At 41.2% G+C, this 9,160-nt stretch overlaps 1 pseudogene; it reads left to right on the forward strand.

Moving 5' to 3' along the window:
- Positions 1-5,257: 5,257 nt before the first annotated feature.
- Positions 5,258-7,144, forward strand: LOC141585111 (HIG1 domain family member 1A, mitochondrial pseudogene; annotated as a pseudogene).
- Positions 7,145-9,160: the final 2,016 nt, after the last annotated feature.

The following is a 9,160-nucleotide window of genomic DNA, read 5'->3' on the forward strand; positions in this document are numbered from 1 at the left end:
ACACACGCATGTGCATACACACATACACAAGAGGGAGGGACATCCCATAATAATAAAGATATCAATTAATAAAGGGGATATAATTTTAAATGTGTATATACCTAATAACATCGCTTCAAAATACGTGAAGCAAAAAGCTTCCAGAACTGAAAGGAGGAATAGATGAATCCAAAATTATAGTTGGAGATTCCAACACTTCTCCCGCAGGAGTTGACAGAAGTAACAAAAAATAATTAACTTATAGAGGTTTTGAAAACTACTACCAACCAACTTGACTTCACTGACAGTCATGAAACACTTCAACCAACAACAGGACACATGTTATTCCCTATGCATATGGAACAGTGATCATACAGACCAAAATTTGGGCCATAAAACAAGTATCAATTAATCTAAGAAGGTTAAAATCATACAAAACATGTTCTCTGACCACTATAGTATTAAACTATAAGTCAATAATTGAGAGATCTTTGGAAAATTCCCAAATATTTTACGAATTAAGCAATATACTTCCATAAAACCATGAGTCAAAAAGGAAATCGCAGGGAAAGTTATAAATACTTTGAACTGAGTAAAAATAAAGACATCAAAATTTGGAAGATGCTGCCAAATCAATGCTTAGAGGAAAAAACTAGAAAAGGAAGAACAGAAAAACCCAAAATAAGCAGAAGGAAGGAAACAATAAGGATAAGAATAGAGCCCAATAGAATAGAAAACAAACAAAAATAGAAGAAAATCAATTCAACTAAAATCTGATGTTTTGAAAAGATTCATATAATTGATAAAACTCTAGCCATATTTACCAGGAAGGAAAAAGACAAGCCACCAATATGAAGAGTAAGAGAAGGGACATCACTGCAGACTCTACAGTGGGAATAGTGACAAAACATCATGAAAACCTTTATGCCAATAAAGTTGGTAAATTAGATGAAATGGCCAAATTCTTTAACATACACAACCTATCAATGCTCACTGAAGAAAAAAGAGCTCTGAATATCCATAAATCTGCTAATTGGATTTGTAATAGAAAACCTTTCCCTTAAAGAAAACTCCAGCCCCAGATAGTTTAATTGATGAGTTCTACCAAACATTTAAGGAAAACATGATATAATTCTATAAAAACTCTTTCAAAAAATTGAATAGTAAAGAACACCTTTCAGCTGGGTGCAGTGGCTCACGCCTATAATCGCAACACTTTGGGAGGCCAAGGTGGGTGGATTACAAGGTCAAGAGATTGAGACAATCCTGGCCAACATGGTGAAACCCCGTCTCTGCTAAAAATACAAAAATTAGCTGGGTATGGTGGCTCTCGCCTGTCAAACCAGCTACTTGGGAGGCTGAGGCAGGAGGATCACTGAGTCCAGGGAGGTCAAGGCTCCAGTGAGCCGTGATCACACCACTGCATTCCAGCCTGGGCAATAGAGGGAGACTCCATCTCAAAAAAAGAAAACAAGATATACAAATGGCAAATAAGCACATAAGGGGAAATGCAAGTTAAAACCACGAGATCCCAACTCTGATAAGAATGACTCAGAGGATTAAAAAGTGTGACAATACCAAGTGTTGAAGAAGATGTTGGGAAAGTGAAACTCTCGTATGTTATATTGCTGGTGGGAATGTACAGCCACTTTGGAAAAGAGTTTGGCAGGTTTTTAAAAAAAATTAAATATTGCATTAGCATATAGCCAAGCAATTCCACTCCTAAGTATTTAAATATTTATTATAAAACATATGTCCACATATAAAATCTATAAGGAAGTATTGGTAAACCTGAAAACAACCCGAACACAACAGTCCATTAACTGGTGAATGGATAAACAAATTGTAGTATGTCTGTGCGATGAAATATACCATTTCACGTTTCAAAGGAATGAACTACTGACCCATGCAATGACATGAAAAATTTCAAAAGCATTATACTAATGAAAGAAACCAGACACAAACTCCTAGGAACGATGTAATTCCACTCATATGAAATTCTGGGAAGGCAAAATGATAGTTGCAGAAACCAGATCAGTAGATCCCAGAAGCCAGGTCAGCAGAGAGGAGACTGACTGCAAAAGGACACAGTGGTATTTGAGTAAAAGAAATGATGACAGTGATGGTCACATGATTGGATACATTTGTGAAAATTCATTGTATTGCACACTTAAAATTGATGAATTTTATTATATGTAAATTATACTTCAATAAAGTTGATTTTTTAAAAATACAGTGTTTTGTAAGAGACTGTGGGGGGATTGTGGTAGCCAGGGAAAAAGGCTAGAAGTTAGGGAGGTACTGGAGGGTGTTAGGGAATAACTCTGCTTTCTCAGTGAGGAGTCTCCTTTATTTGCATATCCTTCTCCCCTGGGACTGGGAATCTCCCTCTTGTAGACAAACTCTCTCTTAGCCCCTCTTACTTAACAGGAGCAGCACGGTGCCAGCTACAACACCTCCACCACAGTTCAAAGGCCAGGGTTTGGTAATCAGTATCCTGGGAGAGATGTTTACAAACTTTAAAACAAACAAACAAATCAGCTTCTCAAACAAAGCTTTATGCAGTCTTTCACTGCATAAAGCATTAATTATTTTGGCAGGAGGTGGTAGCTCACACCTGTAATCCCAGCACTTTGGGAAGCCAGGGCAGGCAGATGGCTTGAACCCAGAAGTTTGAGACCAGCCTGGGCAAAATGGTGAAACCCCATCTTTACAAAAAACACAAAAGTTAGGCCGGGCGCGGTGGATCAAGCCTGTAATCCCAGCACTTTGGGAGGCCAAGGCAGGTGGATCATGAGGTCAAGAGATCGAGACCATCCTGGTCAACATGGTGAAACCCCGTCTCTACTAAAAATACGAAAGATTAGCTGGGCATGGTGGTGCATGCCTGTAATCCCAGCTACTCAGGAGGCTGAGGCAGGAGAATTGCCTGAACCCGGGAGGCGGAGGTTGCGGTGAGCCGAGATCGCGCCATTGCACTCCAGCCTGGGTAACAAGAGCGAAACTCAGTCTCAAAAAAAAAACAAGTTAGCCGGGGTGGTAATACATGCCTGTAGAGACCCAGCTACTCAGGAGGCTGAGGTGGGAGGATCACCTGAGCCTGGGAGGCAGGGACTGCAGTGAACCTAGGCCACACCACTGCACTCTATCCTGGGTGTCAGAATGAGAACCTGTCTCAAAAAAAAAAAAAAAAAAAGAAGCAGTATTTTATTAGTATACATTTACATTATAAGTTTAACTTCATGATATCTATTATAAAGTCATATAATGTCAACAACCCTGTTTTCATGAACCCAGAAATGTGATATTCATTGTATATTTTTTTTTCTTTAAGTTTGGTAGAAGCCCATCATATGTATATTCTTCTTCTTTTTTTTCTTTTTTTTTTTTTTTTAAGATGGGGTTTCTCCGTGATGGCCAGGCTGGTCTTGAACTCCTGACCTCAGGTGATCCACCCACCTCGGCCTCCCAAAGTGCTAGGATTACAGGCGTGAGCCACTGCGCCTGGCCCATATGTATATTCTTAAACTACTGTTTTAAAACCAGTTAAAATATACATTCTGGGTAAAAAAAAAAAAAAATAGTAGTTTGAACACAAGCATCCAAATTTGTACACGGAAAACCCATATAGCAAAGGAATTTTTTTTAATTTTTTTGAGACAGTCTTGCTGTCGACAGCCGGGCGCCAGGCTGGAGTGCAGTGGCATGATCTCTGCTCACCGCAACCTCCGCCTCCTGAGTTCAAGCAATTCTCCTGCCTCAGCCTCCAGGGTAGCTGGGACTACAGGCGCATGCCACCATGCCCAGCTAATTTTTTTTTTTTTTAAGTAGGGCTGGGGTTTCACCACATTGGCCAGGATGGTCTTGATCTCTTTACCTTGTGATCCACCCGCCTCAGCCTCCCAACGTGCTGGGATTACAGGCTTGAGCCACCGTGCCTGGCCAGCAAAGGAATTTTTAAAGGCATAAATCCATGAGGATAGGGAAACAGGAGAAGAGGCAAGAGCAAAATATTTTCAGAAGTGGAAAGTGATGGATTAGAGGTTACTCACTTATACGAGAGAAGGACAGATCCTAAGGCAGCAGCAGAACCATATGGCAAACAGAATTGATTGTGCCATACCAGAGATGGGCAGTCTCCTCCGTCTGACCACCCTGAGAAGGAAAACCTAGGAATGTTGACATCAGAAGTTCCCAGCCAGCCGGGCACGGTGGCTCAAGCCTGTAATCCCAGCACTTTGGGAGGCCGAGGCGGGTGGATCACGAGGTCGAGAGATCGAGACCATCCTGGTCAACATGGTGAAACCCCGTCTCTACTAAAAATACAAAAAACTAGCTGGGCGTGGTGGCGCGTGCCTGTAATCCCAGCTACTCAGGAGGCTGAGGCAGGAGAATTGCCTGAACCCAGGAGGTGGAGGTTGCGGTGAGCCGAGATCGCGCCATTGCACTCCAGCCTGGGTAACAAGAGCAAAAACTCCGTCTCAAAAAAAAAAAAAAAAAAAAAAAAAAAGAAGTTCCCAGCCAGATCACCGTACAAAGAAGCTCTTGTCTGACAAGCCTGTCCATCTACCACCTGAATAGACAGAACAAATGCTTCAAGTCAGCTTTTAGGTGACCCATCCTTAAGTGTGAGCAGACAACCAAGGATTCTTTATTTTTTTTCCCCCTAGTTTCTTCAGAAAAGACAACCAAGGATTCTAAGACTTCCAAGAAAAGAATCTAATGTAGAAGACAGAGACCAAAACAACAGAAAAAGAAATTTGGAGCAGAGATTATGCGGAGAAAACAAAAATGACAGAACTATCAGTAATAACTTCTGAGATAAGATAACCCTGAAATAAAATGTTATATGTTTTAAAAAGGACAATTCAGAGAATAAAAATAAAGTGAAAGTGATTAAAATCTTTAAAATATGGAAAAACCGGTGGCTTACACCTGTAATCCCAGCACTTTGGGAGGCTGAGGCGGGTGGATCACGAGGTCAGGAGTTCGAGACCAGCCTGACCAATATGGTGAAACCCCGTCTCAAATAAATAAATAAAAATGAAAAAAAAATTTTCGGCCGGGCACGGTCGCTCAAGCCTGTAATCCCAGCATTTTGGGAGGCTGAGGCGGGTGGATCACGAGGTCAAGAGATCGAGACCATCCTGGTCAACATGGTGAAACCCCGTCTCTACTAAAAATACAAAAAATTAGCTGGGCATGGTGGCGCGTGCCTGTAATCCCAGCTACTCAGGAGGCTGAGGCAGGAGAATTGCCTGAACCCAGGAGGCGGAGATTGCGGTGAGCTGAGATCGCGCCATTGCACTCCAGCCTGGGTAACAAGAGCGAAACTCCTCCTCAAAAAAAAAAAAAAAAAAGAAAAAAATTTCAAGTTGACTTCAACTTCTAAATATGTATTTGTTTACTATCAATTGTTCGTGCTCAAAATGTTATATTTTAATGTCAAATTAAAATACAACGAAAGGTAATTTAGATTAAACCCTCTTCAATAAAGAATTTTTAAGATTAAAAAAATTTTTTAGCCTTGATTTGAAACTGCATAAGGAATTTAAATTCCAGTAAATAAATGAGTTTTTGATAAGTAAGGAAAAAAAGATACGGAAAAACTCAGAAGAAGAATAGGGAGATAAAGTTGAGGAAATCTCCCAGAAAATAAAGTAAAAAAGATTCAAAGCTAGAGAGAAAAATAAGAAATTAGAAGGACCAGTTCAATAAGTCCATCATCCAAGTAATAGGAGTTCCAAAGAAGAAAGAATAGAGAAAATAGGAAGAAATCATCAATAGGATGATTCAAGATTATTCCCCAAAAGTGAGGGGCACTGAGTGTCCAGCACAATTGAAGAAAATAGCCTCTCACCAAGACATATCACTGCAATTTCAGAACACTGGAAGCAAGAAGTTCAGAGAGGGGGAAAGGCACCCAGAAAGGACAAAGAATTAAAATGCTTCAGACTTCTCAGTCTATAGCAGTGTCAGAAGCTAGAAGACCATGTAGCAATGCCTTTATAATTCTAAAGGAATTCAGGACCCAGACAAACAACCAATCCAAGGTTCACAGTTGAAAAATGACAATGGCAAACATGCAAAGTTCCAAAATAATTTACTCCTCCCTTTCTCAGGAAGCTTGTGGAAGATGGTTTCCTCCAAAAAGTGGGAGTATTATAAATCAAGAAAAACACAGGCACGGGTGGGGATCAGAAGCTGGCTGGTGTGTGAGGGGGTTTTCTTGCTCTAGGGAGATTCTTCAAGCAATCACTGTGTCAAGAGACACAGATGTTTCCCTTTCTTCTTATGAAAATCAGGATCCAAACTTATTCGAAAAGCTGAAGAGGCACCATTCATCCCCACTGGATAGTGGGCCTGGCAGCAATTGTTGCATATGGATTTTATACCTTGAAGAGCAGGGGAAATACTAAAATGTACCACCATCTGACCACAGGTTTGTGGCAGCCCAAGGCTCTGTTGAGGTAGCAATGATTGTTGGTATGGGCTACTATTCCATGTATCAGGAATTCTGGGCAAAACCTACACCTTAGAAGAGATGCTATCTTGGTCTTGTTGGAGGAGCTTGCTTTAGTCTTTTTTGTTTGTTTGTTTGTTTGTTTGTTTGAGATGCAGTCTCACTCTGTTGCCCAGGCTGGAGTGCAGTGGCACAATCTCACTCACTGCAACCTCCACCTCCCAAGTTCAAGCCATTCTCCTGCCTCAGCCTCCTGAGTAGCTGGGATTACAGGTACTCGCCACCACGCCCAGCTAATTTTTGTATTTTTTTTTTAGCAGAGATGGGGTTTCACCATATTGGCCATGTTGGTCTCAAACTCCTGATCTCAAGTGATTCTCCCATCTCAGCCTCTCACAGTGGCTGGGATTACAGGCATGATCCACTGCACTCAGCCGACATCTCATTATTGAAGCTACATATTAATGCTGAAAATAAACTATTTTAGTGGGTTCAGATAATAACACGGAATTGTGAATACTGGCCTCCTTTATTGCAGCCTTGATTTGCCTGGTGACTGAATTACTACTAGTGGCTAGTTTACTAACTAGGTCATCCAGGGGAGTCAAGTTAACACAAAAGAAACATGTCACCTAAATGCACTGATGGTGTTGAAATGTCCACCTTCTTAAACTGTTAAGATAAAATTAATTCTAAAGAAGATAGCAAGCCAACTCTGAATTACTTCCAGTTTGCTGCAGAATCTTGCATGTTTTGGATGTTATATGAGTCCTGTTTGCCCCAGTTAATTTAACTTTTTTCTGCCTGTCTTATGGACTGGCTGGCTCTTTTAGAAGTCTGTCAAAAAAGTGCATTGAATATAACTTGTAAAGCCTCCCACACTAAAAGTATATATGTGTATGTGTTTAAATCAAATATACAAAGCTTACAATAGAGCTGCATAGCAATAGTATTTATTAAAGAATCACAACTGTAGGCCAGGCACGGTGGCTCACGCCTGTAATCCCAGCACTTTGGGAGGCCGAGGCAGGTGGATCACGAGGTCAAGAGATCGAGACCATCCTGGTCAACATGGTGAAACCCCTTCTCTACTAAAAATACAAAAATTAGCTGGGCATGGTGGCGCGTGCCTGTAATCCCAGCTACTCAGGAGGCTGAGGCAGGAGAATTGCCTGAACCCAGGAGGCGGAGGTTGTGGTGAGCTGAGATAGTGCCATTGCACTCCAGCCTGGGTAACAAGAGCCAAACTCCGTCTTAAAAAAAAAAAAAAAAAAAAAAAAAAGAATCACAACTGTAAAAATGAGAATAACTTATGTATTCTAGCTTAGTAATTTTATAATTGTAGACATCTATATTTGCTGCTGTTATATTAGAGTATATATATAGATGGAGTCTCACTCTGTTGCCCAGGCTGGAGTGCAGTGGCACAATCTCAGCTCTCTGCAACCTCTGCCTCCCGGGTTCAAGTGATTCTCCTGCTCAGCCTCCCAAGTAGCTGGGATTACAGGCACCTACCACTGCGCCTGGCTAATTTTTTTGTAATTTTTAGTAGAGACAGGGTTTCACCATCTTGGCCAGGCTGGTTTCAAACTCATGACCTTATGATCCACCTGCCTCAGCCTCCCAAAGTGCTGGGATTACAGGCGTGAGCCACCACGCCCGGCATATTAAAATAATTTTAAAATGTCATCTTGAAACAGAAACACGTATTTCAAGCACTCATGCAAAGGTAACTGAAGAACACTTTTTAAATGGGTGCATTGTTTATTTTCTCCATAAGAATTGTGAACATTAAACATATTACCTATAATGGAATTGATTAATGATTTATAAGCAAGCTGGTTTGCACAGATGCTATACAAAAGCTTTTATATACAGAATGCCATTACACTTGTGAAATTCTCTTGTCTAACCTGAATTTACACTCCATGGTGATGACATGATATAGGCATGGTTATAAAAATAAGTGACCATGTCAAAAAAAGAAAGAGAGAAAGCAAGAAAGCAAGCAATCAAGAAAGAAAGAAAAAAAAGAAAAACATACAATATGGCAAATAAAAATCCAACAAAACAGTGAGGCAGTCAGGCAAAGTGGCTCACGCCTGTAACCCCAACACTTTGCCCGGTCGAGGTGGGTGGATCACTTGAGCTCAGGAGTTCAAGACTAGCCTGGCCAGTATGGTGAAACCCCATCTCTACTAAAAATACAAAAATTGCTGGGCATGGTGGCTCACGCCTGTAACCCCAGCACTTTGCGAGGCTGAGGCAGGTAGATCACCTGAGGTCAGGAGTTCGAGACCAGACTTGCCAACCTTGAAACCCTGTTTCTACTAAAAATAAAAAAAAATAATAAAAAAAAATCAGCCGGGTGTGGTGGTGGGCACCTGTAATCTCAGCTACTCAGGGAGGTTGAGGCAGGAGAATCACTTGAACCTGAGGTTGCAGTGAGCAGAGAACGGGCCATTGCACTCCAACCTGGGTGATAAGATTGAAACTTCATCTCAAAATAAAATAATACAAAAACAAAAATACAAATTAGCTGGGCATGGTAGTGCATGCCTGTAGTCCCAGCTACTTGGGAGCAGAAGGATGGCTTGAACCCGGGAGGTGGAGGTTCAGTGAGCCAAGATCACTCCACTGCACTCCAGCCCAGGCAACAAGAGCGAGACTGTCTAAAAAAACAAAACAAAAACAAACAAACAGAAACCAGTGAGGCAA

Source organism: Saimiri boliviensis, chromosome 7, assembly GCF_048565385.1.
Source record: "Saimiri boliviensis isolate mSaiBol1 chromosome 7, mSaiBol1.pri, whole genome shotgun sequence".
Taxonomy (NCBI): Eukaryota; Metazoa; Chordata; class Mammalia; order Primates; family Cebidae; genus Saimiri; species Saimiri boliviensis.